Genomic DNA, 24,250 nt, shown 5'->3' with positions numbered 1-24,250 from the left:
TGCTCTAATTTACGGAAGCCTATTTAGGACCTATCAAAAATATTTTTGAATTTGATATAACGAATTCTTGAATTTTTTAAAACGAATTTAAATTGTTATAACAAATTGTTGAATCCGTTATAACGAATTAAATTTGTTGTATCAAATTTAAGGAATTCGTTATAACAAATTTAATCTGTTATATTCGCTGAATTCGTTATGTCAAATTTTATTCAGAAATAGAGTATATTAGTGGAATTATATACAAAACATGCGTCAAAAACATGAGAACTAATGATCATAATTTAATAAGTTAAACTTAATGTTTACTCGTGTTTGGGTGGCGATTGTTTATTAAAGAAAACATTTAACAAAAAGACAGCAGCTAAATATAGTTCAACATTGGAATTCTTTACCGATAATATTTTATTGGTATTAGCTTAAAATTTTAGAAAGTCAAATTGATCAACTCAATGTATCATAATACATCTAGGTTTACAAATCATAATTTGTACTGTAATATGATTCATTCCAGGACTACAAATCCTGAAAACACCGAACGAGATGGGTCTGTTCATGCAATCGCTATCTCTACGTTCATAGTATTTCTTTGTGTTCCATTTCTTTTTCTTATGACTTGGATAAAAAGAAGAATATCTATAGCTCAGGGTAACTTTCTATAATATCCTTTACTACTTTTGAGTTTAATGCTTAATAGTAAAGTAATGAACCATTTCACTTTTTAGCCCACCTGAGCTGAAAGGTCAAGTGAGTTTTTCTGATCACATTTTGTCCGTCGTCCGTCTGTCCGTCTGTTATCCGCCCGCCTGTCTATGCGTCCGTATGTAAACTTTTTACTTTTTGAACTCCTTCTCTAAAACCACTGGGCCGATTTCAACCAAATTTGGCATTACGCATTCTTATGGGAAGGCAAACATAATTGCAAACATAAAAGGCCAGTTTGTTTTCAAAGCAGAGAAAGCATCGACATTGTTAAAAAATCTTCTGTTCAAGAACTACTTAGTCAATTTAAACGTATTTAAGCAAAGGTCACCCTTATTCTGACCCGCTAATGAGACCTGCAGACCTGTGTTGTGTACGCAACTTCAGACAAAGATCAGTTATTTATAACATGCATGTATTTTTATGACATATTCTTCAAATCCACTTGCACTTTTTTATTAACTCACCTGAGCTGAAAACTCAAGTGAGCTATTCTGATCACATTTTGTCCGTCGTCCGTCTGGCCGTGCGTCTGTCTGTCCGTCTGTAAACTTTTTACATTTTGAACTTCTTCTCTAAAACCGCTTATCCAATTTCAACAAAATTTGGCACAAAGCATCCTTATGGGAGGGCGAAAATAAATTGCAGAAATAAAAGTCCGATCTGTATTCATAGAGGAGAAAACCTTGAAACTGTAGAAAAATGGGGGTGCATTTTTAAAAATCTTCTTCTCAAGAACTACCGAGTCCAATTCAACGTAGTTTAGATTAAATTATCCTTATGGGAAGGAAAATATAAATTGCAAAAATTAAGTGCTAATTCTGTTTCAAATCTGAGTTATTACGAAAATAATAATAAAGGAAAGGCGTGTGTCAATCAGTTTAATAGCTTCAGGTTCGGCATACGGTAAAATGGGTAGGCAAGACTTGGTCTGAGCAAAACAAAAGATTGGCAGGTATTAATCTGCCAATCTCATTAAAATTTCAGGATATTTGATGGACCAGTATATTTGTATTCGCTGTAAATACTGCTGCAAAATAATGCGTATTTGGAATTGACGATTGCCGATCTGCCCCGGCTTTTATTTTGCCACGGCCCGGGTTTGCATACCCATTTTACCAAGACTCGTATTCCATACTTCTAAAACGAGGTTCTTTGTTTACGAAAAAGGGTCGATCTGACTATGATGAATTTGCTTGCTATGAAACAGTTCGCGTATAAAGGGAAATTTTTGAAACATGCAAAATATATTGGTGCCGATTTTGTGAAGTAAATTGAGGCTAAATATTTCAATGCGTCGACAGTTTTCCCACATGACGTTGGTGTTAGCTTGTTCTGATTTTCGTTTCGTTTTCATTATTTATGCTTTGTAACCTGGGACCTATCGTCTGTATTTCGTGATTTTTACGTATCAAATCAAACAGAGACTTCGGTAAATCAAACAGTTAACTGTTTACCTGCGCAAATTAAGCAAAATCTGATGTATCAAAAAAGTACTGAAATACAATTCATTCTATCGGTAATTCGGCATTATCTTTTGCGTAATGGTAGATTAATGCAATTGGTTTTGTTGAGATGCTCGGCAGTTTCTCGAGTTTATTCAGTTTAAATAAAGTTTGATATCGCTGACGGAAATATGTAGGTATATACATGTATATATATGATTCATTTCGAAAAAATAAATTGTGTTCTTTATTTGTTATAGTGCATGTTTCTTGTGTTTAATTGTTTACAATTTCTACTTACTAACCATATTTGAGTGCTAAGCTTCGAATTATAAACACAACAAAAAAACAATAACTAATATTTTTTTAAATACAATAACTAGTAAGTAGTTGATGAAAAAAAATGTACCCATATGCTCTCATATATTTTGATCGCTTTACAAAGTTTGGGGGGGGGGGGCAGAACGAAAATATAGGGAATTGGAAGTTAACAACTTAACAGTGTACCCCTACCAAATCTTGCGTAGGATTTTCTTATTCTGGTAAAAAATAGTATTTCATGAAGGTTCAATGTCAAAGATTACGTGTATGCAAAAATAAGTGTAAAATTCGAATACTTTACAATATTTATCTTTTGTAATTTTACCGATGGACCATATGGCACAATATCTTTTGAACGCCCATTGTTGCTTAGGTGAGCGATGTGGCCCCATGGGCCTCTTGTTGACTGGTGATTCGATGTAGTTGATCTTTATATGATTATTTTTGAGAATGTAATTTAATTTGGTGCATCTTAATACACATGTACTCTGTTTTTTATTTACTTACCATATTAGAGTGTCAATGACACTCAAATATGGTTAGTAAATAGAAAAATGTAAACAATAAAAACAGGAAACTTTGCAAGAACAAGGAAAGAACCCAGTTTAATTTTAAAATCATATGTATATACCTAAATATCCGCAGTAGCGAAAACAATGTCTTAATAGATTTGACAAAACAATCATTGCATTAATTGCATAAATAAACTAGATGCTGTCATTAGACAGTAATACCCGCACCATGTGTTTGCCCCTAAATAACACTGTTTTGTACCAGTTTAATTAAAAATGAAGGCTACATGCAAACTCCGGTAATACATTTAAAAATTATAATTTTCATAACTGAAGGATGAGATCCCTGCCCATATGATGATACACATCATGACATGAGCAGCACTTTATGTGCAATTTGGGGTAGAACTGTTTGCAGTGAATTTTCAGTTAATCAATAATCTTAACATTTTATGTCATAGGAAGTATAATGGTCTATATAATTATTACAAACAAAATTAAAAATTAAATTATGCCCCCTCCCCGTGGCGGTTGCCGGTTTTAGATTTGCTTCTGTGTGCCTACATGAACATCATCGTGTGCACAGATTTAGAGAAGGGGTGGGAGTGAGGGGTCCAGACCCCCCCCCCTCCCCATGAAAATTCGTAAATTACCAAAAATACACCTTGGACCCCAATGCTCTTACAGACATGTAAACGCTCTAACCCATTGCGCTTCAGTGTTAGGTAACATTATTTGGGGGGTAAATATTTAATCAATATTCAACATACTTTATTGTTTATCTCAATAGGAAGTATACATGTGCATCACAATATGCAGGTATCCTGCACCACCTTAAAGCTGTTATTTACCTAATAAAATAGTGCAAGTGGATTTGAAGAATAGGTCATAAAAATACATGCATGTTACAAATGACTGATCTTTGTCTGAAGTTACGTACACAGCACAGGTTTGCATGTCTCATTAGCGGGTACTAGTTTTACCCAGCTCTTCGATTAGATGGGTTCACGTGTATACATACATGGGTGTTGCTAAAACGCGGAACGGAAAACGGAACGGAAGGAAAACGGAAAATCTTATCTAATGTTATTTACCTCATAGATTTGTTAAGTATGCTAAAACGATATACTTTATGTACCTTTTTAATTTTTTTTGAAAGATTAGCAATATTAGATTATTTATTCAAGAATATTTATTTCCTCAAAATTAACAGTACATGCATTAACCACTATATTCTGTCCCAAAATATCCTCGATTCACTTTTTGCTGTATATTTATATATACCTCAGGGTTCAAGCGATTCTCTTTTAGAAGCATTAAACATTCTCATTATTCTTTCTTTAAAACGTCCTCTCTAGCTTATCAGCTGGTGTAAATACACGGCTAAAAATTAAGAAGTCTACGGGGTTTTGCATTTTAACAGACCCGGATGATAGTGTTGAAAAATTGTGCAAGGTCTTCTGAGTGACTTCCAAATGGAGAAAAGATGTCAACATTTTCCATTATAAATCGTCCAAATGTGCTGCATGAATATTTTGGGATCGACAGACTATAGTCCCAATATATAATCGGAAAATCAAACCAGGCAACGTCTAGAGCTCTCTATTCGGATCATATGTATATAGCTGCTGGAATAAACAACTGCATGCTTTGTAATGCAAACGTAAACAAAATTGCATTGCTAAAAATACTAGTTTCACAAATTACTAGTTTCACAAATTACCGGGTATTTTAATGTTTACTGTATTTTAATTTTTTAATGTCGTCAGTCCTACAGTTTTTTTCTTCCATCTCAATGATACTGTATCGTCTGTATGATAAAAGATCGTCTAGAACACCGAAAATTCAATTTTGATGTAAGTATATACATGTACATCATATTTGAAAATAATATAAAAATACTCAAAACACGCATAAAACGCTTTCACTAACTGCGTACGTTACGCTAATATGCCAGCAATACCATATAAGAGAAATAAGTAAACAGTTGTAGCTAATTTGCTCGTTTAATCATGTTAATGTTTCACAATTCGTATACATTTGATTTTTCCGTTTCGTACTCAACTAAAGCCGAATGAATACAATGCTATAATTGATAGACATTCATATGAATATTAATAAGATAGCAACATGTTGATAATCATTCATTAGATATAAATAAAAGATACAAAGTAAATCGTTTCTGGCAAGTCTATACCCTTTTTTAGCGATAAACGTGATGATATTTTCCATTCCGTTCCGTTTTCCGTTCCGCGTTTTAGCAACACCCATACATACATGTCTGTGTTTTCCGTATGCAGAAAAGTATGATGCGCCGTTTTAATATTTTTGAGGTATTTTCTGACATCAAGAAATAAATATTTGATATCAATAATTCGAATTTTTGATATCAAAAAATAATTCTTGATATCAAAAATTAATTCTTGATATTAAAAAATCTATTTTGTGATATCAGAAAATCATTTTTTGATATCACAAATTCGAATTCTTGATATCAAAAAATGATTTTCTGATATCACAAAATATATTTTTTGATATCAAGAATTAAAGTTGATTTTTTGATATCAAAAAATTGAATTCTTGATATCAGAAAATCATTTTTTGATATCAAAAAATCGAATTCTTGATATCACAAAATCATTTTTTGATATCAAAAAATCATTTACATTTTCTGATATCAGAAAATCTATTTTTTGATATCAGAAAATAAGACTTACATAAAATTACTATCAACTTAATGAATGCTCCCTGTAATGCAACTTTTGTAATTTGTAAGAAAATGTGTTTCAAGCCTGTAGATGTCTCTTAAGAATGATAATGAATGCCTTATTTTAAACCTGGTTTCATTCTGGCAAGTTTTGCCACATATACAATGATCAACACTGCTTTCTTTGCGATTTGCTGTGAATATTGAAAAATGAAAAATATAAAGAGTTATACAGGCGTTTTCAATACATAAGACCAGAATTATCAAGAACACTTATTAAATTTTACATTAAAATAAATAAAAGACAACAAATATTTAAATGCAAATCTGGCTCTGTAGTTCGGCAATTTAATTTTGGGTCAAGGGAGTATTCATTAAATAGGTGAAATTTATTCGCCTTTTTCTTTGAATTTCTGATATCAGAAAATATAATTCTTGATATCAAATAATCAGTTTAAATTTCTGATATCAAAAATCGAATTTCTGATATCAAAAAATGATTTTTTGATATCAGAAAATCGATTTTTTGATATCAGAAAATGGATCGTATTTTCTGATATCAAGAATTCAAATTTCTGATATCGAAAAATCATTTCCTGATATCAGAAATTCGAATTCTTGATATCAAGAAATCATTTTCTGATATCAGAAAATACCTAAAAAATATTAAAACGGCGCCCCATAGAAAAGGATTACGGTAGTTAAGATCAGCTAAAGGAATTCATTATTGTGTTTTAATTGGATTATCATTATGATGTTGACCAATTTAGGTAAGCATAATACATGTAGTAGCAGTAGCACAATATAATAAGATGCCAGCATGGGGTTCCTGCCAGCATAGTATTTCTTTCTTAATGTATTATAATGCATCAAATACAATGTAGGCCATGACCTTATGGGACTGTTCTGACCCCACGAAACAGGAAAATACAAAATATCTTCTAAAGTCATTATGATGCATCAACTGGTGTAAAGTACATTAATGACCCCCAGGTGTTGTCTTTAAACCCCCCCCCCATCCCCCCCCGCATTTATGAAATAGGAAATGATATGATACACTGTATATTTTGTTAACTTCTGAGATCTGAGATCCTCATCCCTAAACCTTTTAATTTATTTTTGCTCTTTGTGTCATTGCGCGTAAAATTGTATTGTAAGATTATGCCCCCTTGGAGACACCCTGACATTTTAGAACTAGAAATAACAATGTATTTTATCTTATTCATATGTTATACAGTAGTGTTTGATCCATGTGGGTAATTCCTAGCCTAATGATGTCACTGCTTTGTTTAGGAGACTTTACAATTGCCCCAAATAGGTGAATACACATGGCAGTGATGCATATAACATTTTGTTCATAAATCTTAAAAATTGAATTAAGCAATTTCCAAAATGTGAATCACAAGAGAAAAAGCAATCAAGAAATGATTTAAAATTTGCTAATGTACACATGTATTAAGAAGACTGAATCTTTATAAGCAGGTTAGATTGGGGGGGGGATGAATGTGGAGTATAAACATTTATAATTTGAATCATTTATTGTTATTAATTAATTTTAACTTGTCAATGAATACTACTTATTGATCCCAAGGTAGAAATATGACCTCTGATCGTATCTCAATAGATCATTTGTCAATTATGCAAGGTGTAATGTATTTTTTTTAAGAATAACATTTTTTACCAGTTTATAAAAGTTTTTAGACACCCAAATTATATTTTGATTTTAATAGATTATTCGACAAGGAAGGGGGGGGGGTGAGAACAGTTTATATTTGAGTGTGTTTGGGAGTGGGGGTTCTAAGTCATATATTTGACAATTTTTTAATGTAATTTAAAATAAGACTAAGCCATACTACAGTCATGAACATGAATAGTATAGAACAAAACACAAACTAATACATGTACATGTATATATACATAGGAAGTATTACAAAACAGATGATTGATCTATATCTGGGTTCCTAAATTGAATCATATATCATGTACATATTATATTATTCTTTCTTTGTTCAAGGCATTTAAGATGGTATGTAGGTCATGATCCCAAGTGCTCTTCCTGAAATTATCAAATATCATAAAAACCATTGAGATCCCCACCTTAATCCAAAGATATTATTCCTCCTTAGGTCATGCAGGCGCATCAGATCATTATGGCATGTAAGTCATGACCCTAAGGGGTCATCCTGACCCCCTTAGAATCAGAAATTGTCAATTATCTTTAAATTATTGATGTTTGATGATCCTATCTCTATTTAATCTTTATTAATTATTAAGTCTCCTGACTGAAGTTTGGAGACTTATTGTTTTTGTACGGTTCTTAATACATGTATATATTCTTCATCTTCTTTTTCTTCTTTCCCGCTCTGAACTTGTTTCTCAGAGATGGCTGAACATAATTGTACAAAACTCTAGGATATGATAGGCCTGCAAATCTAGTTGTGCACCCTGGTTTGATTTTTCTCATTTTGGGTTAGACAACCACTTTTCGGGGGAGGGGGGGGGGGGAGGGGTGTCAAAAGGGTGTGGGGTCTAACATTGAACCTTGTAGGAAGAATCATAGACTCTATTGTAAATGGTAACTTGAAAACGGACAAAGATAATAATATAGGGTTCATAATCATATATTGGCTGTTACTGGCAATATATAGGGTTTATTAGATCTGACCCCTGGGGTCATCCCCACCCCCAGGAATTTGAAATTACCATATATCTCAGAAACTGTTATAATCATGACCCCTAAACCATATATATTCATGTTTCTGATGTCAAGGGGCATCAAATGTTATGTAGGTCATGGGCCCTGTGGGTGGTCCTGACGCCCTTAAACAGCAAGTCCCTTAATATCTTCAAAACAGTTGAGATCCCCACCCTTAAACCATATATATTCTTGTTCCTTGTGTCAAGGGGCATCAAACGGTATGTAGGTCATGGGCCCCGGGGGTGGTCATGACCCCCCTTGAACAGGAAGTGCACGAATATCTCGAAAACGGTTGAGATCCCCACCCCTTAACCATATATATTCTTGATCCTTAAAGGGCATCAAAAGGTATGTACCGGTAGGTAATGGGCCTCAGGGTTAAATTTAATTTTTCAAAACCGTAATGCACATCTATGGAACAGTTCCTTTCATATCCCAAGATATGATGTGTCTATCCATTAAATCATAAAAGGAGTTCTAGGATCTATATTTTTTTTTAAGTGATAAACGTCAATTTTCTGCTACATTTTGACTCCCTGGATGAAATTTAAATTTTGAAAATCTTACTGCACATCTATAGAACAGTCCCTATCATATCCCAAGATATGATTGTCTATCCATTAAATCATAAGAGGAGCTCTTGGATCAATGTTTGTTTTTTTAGTGATAAACGTCAATTTTCTGCTACTTTTTGACCCCCAGGATGAAATTTAAATTTTTAAAACCTTATTGCACATCTATAGGACAGCCCCAATTATATCCCAAGAGATGACGTAGCTACTCCAAAAGTTGTAAGAGGAGTTCTGGGAACCATATTTTTTTTGCCAAAAAACGTCATTTTTTGTTGCCCACTGATCCCCTTAATTAAAAAAAAATTCTGGAACCTGATCATGCCTCAATATGACACCCCCAATCATATTCTAGAAGATCATTTGGCTACTGCTTAAAAAAATGACGTTTTTTAAACCAGTTTTTTTGTAAAAAAACGTCATTTTTTAGCCATTAAATGACCCCCAGGACAAAATTGAAAATTCCGAAACCTTATTGCGCATCTATAGGATACCCTAAAACATATTCCGAAAGATGATTTGTCTACTTTTGAAAATGTAGGAGGAGTTCGAGGAAGAAGGTTTTTTGTGAAAAAACGTCATTTTTTACCAATTATTTGACCCCCAGGACTAACAGAGAATTTTTGAAACCTTTTTACAAAACAACATGATACCCCAAATCAAACTCCAAGAGTTCAGTTTGCTGGTTTATAAGATGTAAGAGCAGTTTGAGAAAGTAAAACGTGACAGACGGACGGACGGACGGACGGACGGACGGAACAGGGTAACAACAATATACCCGAACTTTCTTTAGAAAGTGCGGGTATAATTAGTTAATTACCCTGCCAAAAGACGAGTGCACTTATGGGCCCCGGTAAAAAGTAAAAAAATAAAGATTCAAATTAGGCATATTTTCCCCCCTAACATTACCTATTGATATCTTTTCCATAAGAATTAACAAGTTTTAGCGCTGACTTTATTGTATATAAAAAGCACGAAGCCTTACACCATAGTAGGGGTCAGCCGACATTCGTGATTTTGTATAGTAAATTGAGGACGGGCATTCATTTCAAAACCTTTGTTTACTGTCGGCCTAACCGAGTACAAACTTGTAGAAAAGACAAAATACGCATTATACATTTAGAAAACTCCTGTGAAAATAAGAAGTTTGTACTACATTAGGCTGGTACCTAAAAAATGAAAAACGTATGAAAATTTCAAGGTTTTTTCTACATCAAGCGAAAGCTATTACCTGCGTGACCCATGTTTGAACCTACGCATGGAATAAATTATTTCAAACAATCACGTGGGTTTTATCCAGGTAGACGTTTGTAAAATGTGCTCACTGTAAAACATTGACACGTTTTAAATCGCTTTCCATCAACTTTGTATGGTTAGAGATGTTTGTTTGATTACTATGGTAATATGCAACTTCAAAGCTTTATTCGATTTTTTTTCAGACGTAAAATAATGCATAAAGTTTAATTCAGCAAACGCGCCAATCGATCCATCAACAGAACAATGTTGATTTAAATGTCTCCTCCCTCTGATTTAAATAGACACGATTCAAGTAGGTTCGGTTCGATTTTTCCGGATTTAGATTATTTATAGGCATTTAAAAATCCTCAATTTTTAAAACTGTATGCTAATTCTGGAAAACTTAAGCGTGCATGTAATTCAGATGTATCCATCAGTCTTTAACTATTACGAAAAAATAGCAATTTGTTGACATTTTCTACATAAAAACGGCACTGAAAAAGGGCCCATTCTCTATAGCTTAAGTGCACTTGTTCTTTATGCTCAAATAGTTATAAACCGTTTGTTTACATTTATCTCCAAAATTAAAAAACCTCTATATAACAGCTTTGATTGCGTCATAAGGTTTGACTAATACCTTCAAAATCACAGGAGTACAGAGACCGACTTTATTTGTCATTTAGCTGACACAATTTCAAAAGCATTTTTCTAAAATGTATGAAAGCATTACATGAAAAACAATTAACAATTTTTTTTTAAATTTTAAAAAGTTGTTTTTGGTTTTAAACCGGGTTTTCTAAAAGAAAATCCGGTTATTGAAATGACGGGCGGGCGGCTGCAAAAGGGAACCCTCTTTGAACGGATAAATTCTAAGTTCTTAAGATAAGAAGTTGTTCTTTTGCAGATCAATTGAACCTATATCATAGGAGTGCATTTTGCAAGGATTTTGATTTCTGAAAATTAATGAAAAAAATACCAGCTATTGAATTTGCAAAATATTGCATATAGGGTACCCCTATTGTACGAATAACTCTATCGTTTTTAAGTAAGGAAGTTGTTCTTTTGAAGTTCAATTGTACCTGTATCAAAGATGTGCTAGTATATTGATTTTTTCGCAAAATATTGCATATAGGGTACCCTTAATGTACGGACAACTTCAACATTTTTCAAGATAGGAAGTTGTTCTTTTGCAGATCAATTGTACCCATATCATAGGTGTGAATATTGCTAGGATTTTTATTTCTGATAATTCGTGAAAAATACCAGCTGTTTAACTAAGTTAATTTTGGCAAAATATTGCATATTGTTTACTCCTTTTCTCTGGATAGGTATTCTTGATCATTTTAGGGTTGACAAATGGATTATGGATACTGTTCAGAAAAAAGGAAACCCGGTTTACTGTCATATTGACAGCTTTTCTCCTGTTATTAACTTGCTTCTATTCAAATTTAAAATATTTAAGGATGAATCTGTGTATATCACCATTAGTGTTAGTCAGAATCAAATCCTTGTAATTGTTGTAGTGTAAGTTGCTTTTATATGTAGTGGATTTATCCCGTACTAAACCCCACTGTTTTGATAGACATTTTATTTTTTATCCCGTATGGTGCCTTATGTTTTTCAGTTTGGCATTGGTCAGCATAATAGACTCAACCTGGGTCATTCTACCGGCATTGTTAGGGCTTTATAAGGTTTGAATTTTGCAGTTCCGGACAGAGCGCACGATTTCCCCGCACGGATCTGATCACGTATATTTAGTATTGTAATTGCCTGGTAACTAAATCCCTAGACGGGGTAAGTTTGCTTTTATTCATTTCATTTTCATTTCAGTAACTCTTAAAGTGCTACTTTATATTACTACGAGGGTCAATCAAAAAATACGAAGACTTTTGTCATAGCTGTGTTACTTAACGTCATATCATTACTAAATTTGGTAGACATAATTTAGCAATAGTTTCAAACAATTTGCAAGAAAAAAAGTAAATAAATTCCTTTATTTCTAAGAATTATTTAGAATCTAATCCTGCAAAAATGAGGTCACGGCGCACGGTCAAAATTTGTGTTATGTCAACAATGAACCATATAATGTTGAAAGTAATATCTCTATAAATTGGTCTTAAAACCAAATAATATTAAAACCTCAAATTAAGTTTTGTCTTGGTATTCTATGTTCCAAATAATGACGGGATATATTGTTTTGTCGAACAGATATTTTTTTTTTTTTTTAAACCTTTTATTGTCCCATCACTTAATATAAAGCAATATATTTGGTGCCAGGGTTGGGGCCCTGGGATCACCAAGTACTAAGTTACATACAGTTATATATAAATATATAAACTTGTACACTTTCGTGAGAGGTTTTTCTCTTTAACATTTATACATCATTCATCCAAACACATGCATATGAAAATATGTAGACAACTATAATTTTACGTTAATCTTGCTTTTGCAATAGATAATTGTATTACATCATCTGTAACTGCATAAAAAATAATGATCCTTTTTCTTAAAACATTATCAGGTTCCATCGCTTGTTAAAACTTTCCATGTCACCATTTTTTTTATAAATATGTTTCTCACATTGAAAGTAATAAACAATTTCCTCTTTAACCCTTTCAAATGAGGGTTTACAATTCTTGCTCTTACTTCTATAAATATGTTTTTTAATTATGCATATTATTAAATTAAATATATTGTAATACTTATAGTATTTTCCTAACAAAACATCAACTTTGTTTAGAGATATATCTATTCCAAACTGTTCTTTGAACCAAATCAATGCATTTTCCCAAATATTTTCAACAAATTCACATTCCCAGAAAAGATGACACAGTGTTTCTGGATATATCTTACAAAAACTACATAAATTTGTATTGGTAATGCCAATTTTACATAAGAATGTATTCGTTGCTAAGATTCTATGTATAATTCTATAATTGAACCAATGCCAATTTTACATAAGAATGTATTCATTGCTAAGATTCTATGTATAATTCTATAATTGAACCATCTTAATTGTATATCATTGGTTATCTTAAAAAACAAAATATTTTGTTTTTTCCACCAAGAGTTGTCAACATTTAAGTTTAAAATATTTTCCCATTTGATTTCACTTTTTGGCTTTCTGTACTTCTGATTAATAAAAACATCATAGAAATCTCTACCACCTTGTTTGCTTTTTGTAATCAATTGTAAGAATTTTGGGAAAAAAGGTTGACTTCTTTGAATATTATCATAGTCATAATTCAAATGTAATTTTCTAATACAATCAATTACTCCAAAAAATAATGTAAATGGTGTTTTTAAATCAAATTTTGTACAAAATTCATGATATCCTAGCAAGGTTCCGTCCGTATTGTAAAAATCAAAAACAAACTGAATACCCTTTTTTAACCATGATCTATAACAGACACTTTTGCTGTTTATACATATATCTTGATTATACCATACTGGACTTAAAACAGTTGTCAGATTATCAATGCATAGCCTTAAGTCTGATAAAGCTGAGAAAACATCAATCCAAAAAGCATTCTTGACATCTTTCTTAAACTTTCTATAAAAATCTACACCATATATAGCTAGATAACTTATATCTGGAATTAAATCCTTTATTAAATGCTTCCATTGTGAACTACAGGAATTATCAAAATATCTGCGAATCCATGTGATTTTTAAACTTTTACAAAAAGAGTCAAGACATGTCATTCTCATGCCGCTGTATTCATAACTTTGGCATATAATGTTTTTAGCTACCCTTGCTGTTTTGTTATTCCATATATAATTAAACAATAAGTTCTCAATTTCTTTGAGTTTTTCTTTAGGTGGGCTTGGTAGCGTCATCAATAAATGACTGAATTTGGGTATAAGCAAAGTCTTTACTACTGTTATGCGGCCTGCAGTAGTTAAAATCCTTCTTGACCATGATGATATTAATTTCTTAACTAATTCAATTTTTGGCAAAAAATTTAAATCAAACATAGTATTTGTATCTAAGTCTATGCAATATGTAACACCTAAGACTGTAAATGGTTCCTGTGACCACATTAGGTTTTTGTATTTTTCATATAAATTATTGCCAGTATAAGCAGTAGATCCAATCTTTATACATTGTGTTTTATCATAGTTTGGTTTCAATCCAGAAAATTTGGAATACTGGTTGACTAAAGATAAAGTTGACCTGATGGAGTCCTCTGACCCATCCATGAATAAGACAGTGTCATCAGCATATTGTAATAATTTGTATTCCTTATCTTCAATAACAATTCCCTTAATTAGATTATTATTTCTAATCATTATACCCATTATTTCTGCGCAAAGTAAGAACAAGTATGGTGAAATTGGGTCCCCTTGTCTACAACCTCGTCCCATATGAAAAAAATCAGAAAAAATACCATTCTGAATAACACATAATTTAGGCTCTTTAAACAAAATCTTTATCCACTTTATAAAATTTTCACCAAAATTAAAAAAATGCAATACTTTGTAAATAAATTTCCAAGAGATAGAATCAAATGCTTTTTCAAAATCGACCAGAAGAATAAGACCAGGATTATTATATTCCTTACAATAGTGCATAATGTCATACAATAATCTAGAGTTTTCTCCTATGTATCTACCAGCAAGAAAGCCCTTTTGATTTTCGTGAATTATTTTTGTTAAAGTTGGTTTCATTCGATTCGCCAAGACACTAGAAAGCAGTTTATATGTAATATTCAATAAGGTGATTGGTCGCCAGTTTTTTAGAGATTCCCTTGGCTTATTGCCTTTTGGGAGAATAGATATAATTCCTAGCTTTTGATTATAAGATAACTGTCCCATTTCATAACTATAATTAAAAGATTTGAGAATATAAGAATCAATATCCTTCCAAAAGAATTTAAAAAATTCTGCAGTAAAGCCATCTGTTCCAGGTGTTTTGTCATTCTTAAAATTTTTGAGGGCTTGAAGCACCTCTTGTTTTGTAATTTCTGCATCTAAAATTTCTTTTATTTTATTATTTATTTTAGGGACCTCTACTTTTTGTAGTAAATCTTTTAGGTTTACATCATCAAGATCTTGATCTTTATTTGCATACAGTTGTTTATAAAACTTTTTTACTTCTTGTAATATTTCTTCTTGTTTATTTATATGTTTACCCTCGATATCCAATTTGCTAATATTTTTGTTAACATAATTTCGTTTTTCTAAAGCACAAAAATATTTTGTAGGTTTTTCTCCATCTTCTATCCACGTACAATGACTTCTTAGCAAAAGCCCCTTTAGTTCATATTTTCTTATTTCTTCCAGATCTCTCTCAAGGTCGTTTATCATATCTAAATATAGTGGCAAATGGTTATCAGAATACATATCATGTAAAATTTTTAAATTATTACTAATATTTACTTTATGTTCTCTCCTTTCTCGTGTTAATTTTGACGACATTTGTATTGCCATATCCCTTATTTTCATCAATAAAACATCTAAAAATAAGTTGTCTGGAATTTCCAGTGTTGATTCATTAATACGGTATTCATTATCAGTTTCTTTAATAATTTTTTTAACATTTGTTACAAAGTCTTTATTCTTGAGTAGTGAATTATTAAAACGCCTGAATCCCTTTCCCCTTTTAAAGTCATTTATAGTGATGTCTAATTCAATAATAGAATGGTCAGTCCTATAACCGGGTAGTATGTGTACATTATCAATAATTCATAGGAGTTCCTCTGACACAAGGAAAAAGTCAAGTCGAGCTTGCTTTACAGGATTTTTTCTACTCCATGTATATTTTCTAACATTTGGGTTTTTGATTCTCCAGGGATCTACTAGATTGAACTTTGATTTTAGTTTTTCTATTTCAATTTTATTTTTTGGATTATTTTCTCTTAGATAATTAAAACAATCTAATTGGTAATCTTGCACAACATTCCAATCCCCACACATAATTATAAAGTCAGTATCAAAAAAGTCATTTATTTTATCACTCAACTCAGAATAAAAATTAGGATTATCCCTATTGGGCCCGTATAAATTGACTAGCGTAATTGAGTACTTGTTATCTATCATTATATTTGATATAATGAAATTTCCTTCATTATTGCTAAAAACTTTTAAAATATTTATTTCATTTGTGTTATTAAATAAGGTTAATGTTCCTCTTGCATCCGATTTACCCGGGCTTATCAGCATCTCATTACCCCATTGAGCATAAACTGAGTTTTTATCTAATTCCGTACAGTGAGTGTCTTGTAAACAATAGATGGATGATTTATGACTTCTCAAATAGTTAAGAACATCTTTTCTTTTCATGGGATCATGTAACCCTCTGCAGTTTACAGAAGCTATTTTACACTTAGTCATTGATAAATTGTAAACTGTATTGCAAGTAAGCACCTATGCATGATACATTCACTCAACCCTTTCACACATGCGTCAAAAAAGACAATTACTTCCTGTATGGTAATGTAACAAAACATGTCATGAAAAACTATATAATGTACAGATTTGGGTCTCGCTAGTTTAAAGTATGTTATGAAATTCTAATTAAGATAGTAAACCTTATCTTAAATACATTGAAATGAGAAAACCATGTAATTACTTATATAAACTCATACACAGGGGGACAGAAAAAAACAAAAAAAAAACAAAAAAAAAACAAATGTAAGTCCCCATGCGTCGTTACTACATATCAAAGGGTATGTCACCTTTATTTTAAACATACTTCAGGGCACAGAAAAAAATAATAACAAGTGTAAGTCCCTATGTTTAGTTACATTATACTACATATCAAAGAGAATACCTGTAAATCTTAGTTTAATAACCAATACCTTGGGACTTGTAAACTGTGTAATTGCTTATATAAACTCTTACACGGGGGACAGAAAAAAACACAAGTGTAAGTCCCTATGCGTCATTACTACATATCAAAATGTATACCTGTAACCATTATTTTAAACAATCATACTTCGGGGCACAGGAAAAAACAAATGTAAGTCCCTATGTCTTGTTTCATACTACATATCACATCCATGAACACCGGAATATTACATCTGTAAATTCATACTTTGAGGCACAGGACAAAGAGTATACATCGTTGTAATGAATAACGCACTTGCAAAAGATTTCTTCTCTTAAATTATTTGGTATTCTCTACTCACATCCATGAACACCGGAATATTACATCACAAAATTATCACGTTTTGCGTAACTAAACAGAAGCCTTGTATGTGAGCCATTCTTTTCCATCTCTTGGACGATATTCCAGAATAACATCATCTTTTGTTTCACGGATTCTGGTCTTCCTTCCCGATTTCCTGAGTTCATATGCCTTTCGAGCCAATTCCCCCCTCTTCTTCTTCAAATGCACCGGTAGATCTGTTCGAACAGCGTAGCCCTTTGGTAAGGTTTTGAATCTTGCTAGGTTTAAGATCATATTTCGGTCCTCTATGCGGACAAATTTCACTATAACAGCCTCTGGTGCATCTGGTTTGTAGGTGCTTTTAGGATTCTTTTGTACTCTGTGCGAGTTTTCAATCAGGATCGACTCTGCTGATTCTAATGAAATGCTTAGTTTCTCATGAAGAAATTTTACAATAATATCATGGGTTACTTCACCTGTTTCTTTTGGAATGCCGTAAAATAATAAGTCGAACAGATATTAGTATCTAAAGACATATAGTCCTCTTTAGAATTGACTAAAAACATCGACGTCGCCGGACGTCACGGCGCAACGCCAGGTACAAACAAAATGAATTTAACCGAGGTAAAAGCCGACACAAGCTGTGAAAATGCCCAATGGTGCAAAAAATAAGTCAACAATTATTTTCAAGTTTGTGTTTCACTGTAATAAATGTTGTGGGGGTTGTGGTAATTGTATTTTGAATATAAAACAATCTGAAAGAGAGTAGAATATCTGTAAATATTTGGTAAAAAAATAATTAACCTCAACCAACGTTCAGGGTAATCCTTACTGTAAACTAGTAGATACAGGGTTAGAAAATGAAAACTTTGAAGAACTAACTAATGATTCTCGAACAAATGTGTGCAAATAAGATGTTGAGTGGTTCAGTGCAATTTTAAATTGTAAGGAGAAAGGCAAAAGAGACTAAGCGTGATATAAAGATGGATATATCTTTAAACTGTGCATATATAATCTTGACGTCATGTTTTGAACGTTACCGTGCGCTGTGGTGACAAAACATGTTGTTTTTAAAAAGGGGTAGCAAAAGTACCGTTTCATCAAATGGACTAAAACTTCGCATATCAATAACATAGGTGTTGGTGCACAGATTAAACTGTTAAGTATGACTTTCTGGAAAAATATATGATAGACAGCCACATCGTCTTCGTAGTTTTTGATTGACCCTCGTATAAATAGCGGACAAGAGTTGTCACGTGAATGTTACCTTAGCATTGTATGTTTAACAGTGCCACGTGTATGCCACGTATATATCACAATATTTGTGCATTATAGTCTAATAGTTTCGTGTTTTGTTTATATATTTAGTATATAGTGTAGTTTAACTACCTGTACCGTTTGTTACGGTGTGAAAACATATATCTAAGTGTCGAGAGTTTACTCTGTTTAAATGTATTATACGGAGACCGGTTAGGGTCATTAATACATTGTAATACATTACTTATGTAAGCATTATAATTAAAGGTTCCCGGCGTTAGTCACATTCTATGCATGGATGAGGCTCTGTGTATTGGCCTGAGAGGTGATAGTGACTGACGGCCTATGGTGGACGATCGGAAGAGTTTCCGGAAGTTGATTACCTGGAGCAGGTCAAGTGGTGAACTGTTGGACACGGTGGACACAATGGACAATGATTCAGGGTAGCATGGTGATGGGCGGAGACAGGAGGATTAGAGCCTAAGGACCGTCTTGCGTCGTATGTTGCCGACTTTTTTTTGTATATTTGTAATTATTGTATTTAAATATTTTATTGTATATTGTATTGTTGTTGTTACTGATCAGAGGCTCAGTCATGGTTACAGTGTTATGCCGTTGTCATAATTTTTCTAAACCTTCTCCCTGTTTTTCTGTTAGGAAGAATTGAAGTCTCTTGAACATTTGGTTGGTCCCTGGACTTTAAGGTTTTATAACATCACACGAGTTTATGCCAAGCAAATTACATGTAGCTTCCAGACTATCTGGCAACGCTTTTTCCATCAATCTTGAGATTGTTAACTTTCAGATATGAGATAACAGCTGTGAAAATGAATTGTATCTCATCGGCATGGTATCAACACAAAAAATATTCACTTATAGATGTGAATTTTTCTCTGAATCTTATTATTTCTCAGAAAATGGAAATTGCGCTAATGTAAGTTCGATCTCTCTTTTATAAATACCATATACCAAAAGAAATCGTGCAGGTAAATGGTTTCCGCTTTATCCAGTATTTTCATCATATATATGTTGTCGAATGATCTCTGAGACAAAAATTAATGAAATGAAATGTTGGCATCCTATAATTGTGTAAATTTTACTTGGTCAAATTATGTTTACACATAATAAGGTAGGCCCACAATAAGTGTTGATTTCTAAATTTAAATACATCTTATAAAATGTTTGCAATTTCTCATCTGTTGAAGAGCATTTACTCAAATCATATGTGCAAAAAAAACTGCACTTAAAATATACATTGGTGTTATATATAATTTATTCATCGCTATACATTCACCCCACCCCTCTATAAACTAATGAATCTTCCATCAAAAAATTATTTTATTTTTTTTATTGAATTTTCACATATTTACATACCATAGTATAAGTATTGCACATATATATATATATAAATATATATATATATGTGTGTGTGTGTGTGTGTGTGTGTGTGTGTGTGTGTGTGTGTGTGTGTGTGTGTGTGTGTGTGTGTTGCAATGTATACATATACATTCATAGTATTTGTTTGATAGATATATTCAATATTTTGATATAAAGTATATGTACATATATGTAATACTTCTCAGAATAGTTACAATATAATTTGAACAAGTTGTAGTATATAAATATATGTGAAAAATGGTTTTCTTTTAAGAAAAAAAAAAAGAAAGGAAAAATTCAAAGATACAGAGCAAAACAAAAAAAGAAGAAGAAACAGGGACATTATTGAGAGAATATAGATGGTGATGAATGTTCCAGACGGTGAAATATATCTTTCCAATAAATATCAAACAGATAATAATTACAGTTTTTCGGAAGCAAAAGTTTTTCAATAAACAGTCTTCTGGTTATAGATTTCTTAATGCTTTTTACATTTAGCCTTGATGTTTTCATTTTAGTTTGCAGAGTACATTGTTTTGTGAAAAGAATGATTAATTTTCCAACCAATGAATATCTCTATTATCAAATTTTTCAAAAAAGATTGAATATTTGTCAAAATTTGTTTGTAAACCAAAAATATCTGTCATCCATTTCTCCAAATCAATCCAAAGTTCTTTCGCAAAATAACAGTCAACAAAAATATGTTCTATTGTCTCAGGGGTATGTTGACAAAAGTAACACAGTGGAGAATTTACTATCCCTACTCTATGTAAATGATAATTGATTGGCAAGATCCTATGTATTAGTTGGTATTGAAGCCAAATCCTTTGTGAACTTAAAGGGGCATGGTCACGATTTTGGTCAACTTTTATTTTTATGTTTTTATTATTTACAATGCCTTTGAAATGAATTTCTGATTATCAAATTAAATTTGAGAGTCATTCGTAGAGTTATAAGCAAGATACAGGGCTTACATTTCTTTGTCATGTAAACAAGGCTCGTGCCCTGTTTTTGTTTACTTAGGTTCCATATTCCAGTAAAAAATCTTTCTCCAGCTTATTTGTTTATCGTTTTATTTTTTTTAAGCATAGCTATCCAATCCCTAACGTTTAACACATTCGTTTTAGGTTTAAAAATGAATTTTTTACTTCAACGTTCAAAATGTAAACAAACGCGTTGTTTACATAGCGAAGAATTTCAAGATCTGTAACTTGCTTATAACTCAACAAATGAGACTCAAATTTCGGTTGCATATTAGAAATGCCTTTCTGAAGCATTCTAAATATTAAAATCGGAAAAATAATTTTTGACCGAAATCGTGACCATGCCCCTTTAAAGGGCAGACTATAAATTTTCCTCCATTGTTTTTGAGTTAATTTGATTTCTGACAATCATTTTTTTTTCGATTTTGGATAAGTTCTTTTCTTTGATATCAAGAGGTTGTACATGTCACTACAACCCTTCTTAGATCTACAAAATATTTCTACTGTATTTGGGTAACCAATATTACAATTCTTAGTTAACGGTATATTTTATACTTTCACATAATTTTGTAATGCTTGTGATAGACCGAGATATTGAACACAATTTGTTTATAAGTTGAATCTCTTTTTCAACTGATTATAACTAAACATCTTATTGTCATTTTCATACATATCCCCTATATATATAAAACCTAAGTTAAATAAATCCTTAAAGAAAACTGATTGATTGTCGATTTTAATATCTGGGTTATACCATATGTGTTCATTAAACAGTCTATCACAATTTCCTTTTTGCACATCAATAATTGTTCTCCAACATTGCAATACATCTTTCCAAAATCTATTGTTTGAATTTTTCATAATCATATTAGTAAAACCAATACCAAATTTCATCAATGTTTGCATATTATGTCCAAAATTAGTTTTAAACAAGTTTGTCCATTTTGAATTTGAAAATATAAGCCTTCTAATCCAACTTGATTTAAGTGCTATCATTTTTAATCCGGCATTCTCATATCCTTGAATAAGAGTGCTTCTCTTAATTTTGTCTGGCTTTTCGTTCCAAATAAATTTGAAAAGTTTTCTTTCAAAACTTCTAATAAATTCTAATGTTGGGTTTGGTAGTGTTAAAATTAAATGATTAATTTTTGGGACTATAAGTGTTTTAATAACTGTTATTTTGCCTATCGGTGTAAGATTTCTAGAATTCCATCTGGTTAAGAGTTTATCAATCTTTTCCATTACTGATATATAATTTTTATCTATCATCTCTTCCAGATTTACTGAAAAACGTATACCCAAAAGAATATATCTTATGTGAAATTCAGTAAATCTCCATCTAGAGTGATAAACTTATTTTGAGAATTTTTTTTTACATCCTATCCATATTATTTTTGTTTTACTAAAGTTTATCATTAGTCCAGACCAGGCTTGGGGTAATGCTAAATGTAATGGTAATGCATTGCAATGCATTACATATTTTCAGAGTAATGCTAGTAATGTGTAATGCCATAAATTTAGCATTACAAGTAATGGTAATGTAATGCATTACTTTCCAAAATCTAGTGTAATGCTGGCATTACATGGCATTACTTTGCATTACTATGCTTTTCTATGCATGTTCATTTGTAAAATTGTGATGAATTGAATAACTGAAATTATATTTGATAAAGATTGTTTTGAAGAAGAAAAATAATTCTTGAGATAAAAATATTTTAGTTCTAAGATTAAGCATGTTACAAAAAAATTAAAAATGTTAAAAATCCATTCTTAAATTGTCAATATAACTGGCTATATCAACAAAATTTCATAACATTTTAAGAGTGTTGTTATTAAGAATTTTAAATCATAAAAAAATGTACTCCAATTAGTTGAACATTCAATGAATTCTTTACTGTAAAGAATGTGTCAATAACACACAGTGCCCCCAGGATAATCTAAGTATCAAAACAATCTATTGTTTTAAGAGGCGCTAAAAACCCCAATCACCACCCTTCTATTGGAATGGAGTACAGACATACACCTTAAAAGCAAAAATGAATGCACTAAAAAGAATGCAGTGTCCAACCATGATCTCTTGAAGCTTAAAAATTACTTCCAGTATTATAATCCATTTGAAATAATTTTACATGTAATGGTAATGTAATGCATTACTTCAAGAAAGTTAAGTAATGGTAATGGTAATTTAATGCCCTAATTCATGAACTAATGGTAATGTAATGCATTACTTTACAATGTAATTCGCCCCAAGCCTGGTCCAGACACATTTGCATATATGTCTAGTGTTTGGAAAATTCCATCAAGAGATTTTGGAGAGCCGTCTGTGATTAATGAAGTGTTATCTGCATACTGCGATATCTATATTCTTCCCCATCTATATTTATGCCCTTTATATTTTTATTATTTCGAATTAAGATACCAAGAATTTCAGCACAGAGTATAAATAAATATGGAGAAATGGGATCCCCTTGTCTACATCCTCTCTCTGGTTGGAAATATTCAGATATTATGCCATTTTGTATAATGCATGAAGTTACATTGTAGAAAACTTCTATCCATTTTTTTATTGATTTACCAAAATTAAAATACTCTAAAATTTCAAAAATGAATTTCCAAGACACTGAATCAAATGCTTTTTCAAAATCAATAAGCATAATATAATTGTATGTCTTAGGTGAATATCTCTTTGCATCTTACTTCCTGTCTGAAAATTCACTTCCGTTTCTGAATTATCTCCCTTTTTCATGTATTTTGGAACATGATATTGTCCACGCATCTCCTCAAAAACTGTTATAGTTAGGGACTTGAAATTTATATGCAAGATAGAGTGGTTATGGTAGATTTGCTTGCTTGTTTTAGATTTGACCAGAAGTCATCATCCTTGAAGCTCGCCCGGAACTGAAAATGTTGATGTGAAATTTTTTTGACAATTTTTACGAAATTTGAGATTTGATCACGAATATCTTTCTTCTAATCAATATTTTGCTAACACATGTAGAGCATCAAAAATTTATCTATAAAAGATCTCTCAACCGACACCAAGCAAAAGGGGCTGACCCCTCATATTAGGGGTCAAGAGGGGTCTAAAGTCTTTTATCTATATCTCTTGAATGAAAAATATTTTGTAATGTATTATGAAGCAAAAATGTTTATCTTCCAGTTATCTACCTATATTTGTTAAAAGTTTTCTGATATGTTACATAATTTGGATTTTAAAGGGGCTAGAAGTCCAATATTTTGATCATTTATTTCTTAAAAAGGAGAAATATTTTGAAATGCATCATAGAAGAGAAGATACTCAGAATAATATTCGTAATAATATTTAACCA

At 31.7% G+C, this 24,250-nt stretch overlaps 1 pseudogene; it reads left to right on the top strand.

The window, feature by feature from the left end:
• LOC128186797 (uncharacterized) overlaps positions 1 to 24,250 on the top strand; it is a 42,331-nt pseudogene that overhangs the window by 154 nt on the left and 17,927 nt on the right.

The sequence above is a fragment of the Crassostrea angulata genome, chromosome 6 (assembly GCF_025612915.1).
Source record: "Crassostrea angulata isolate pt1a10 chromosome 6, ASM2561291v2, whole genome shotgun sequence".
In the NCBI taxonomy this organism is placed as follows: Eukaryota; Metazoa; Mollusca; class Bivalvia; order Ostreida; family Ostreidae; genus Magallana; species Magallana angulata.
This window is presented reverse-complemented; position numbering and strand designations above follow the sequence as displayed.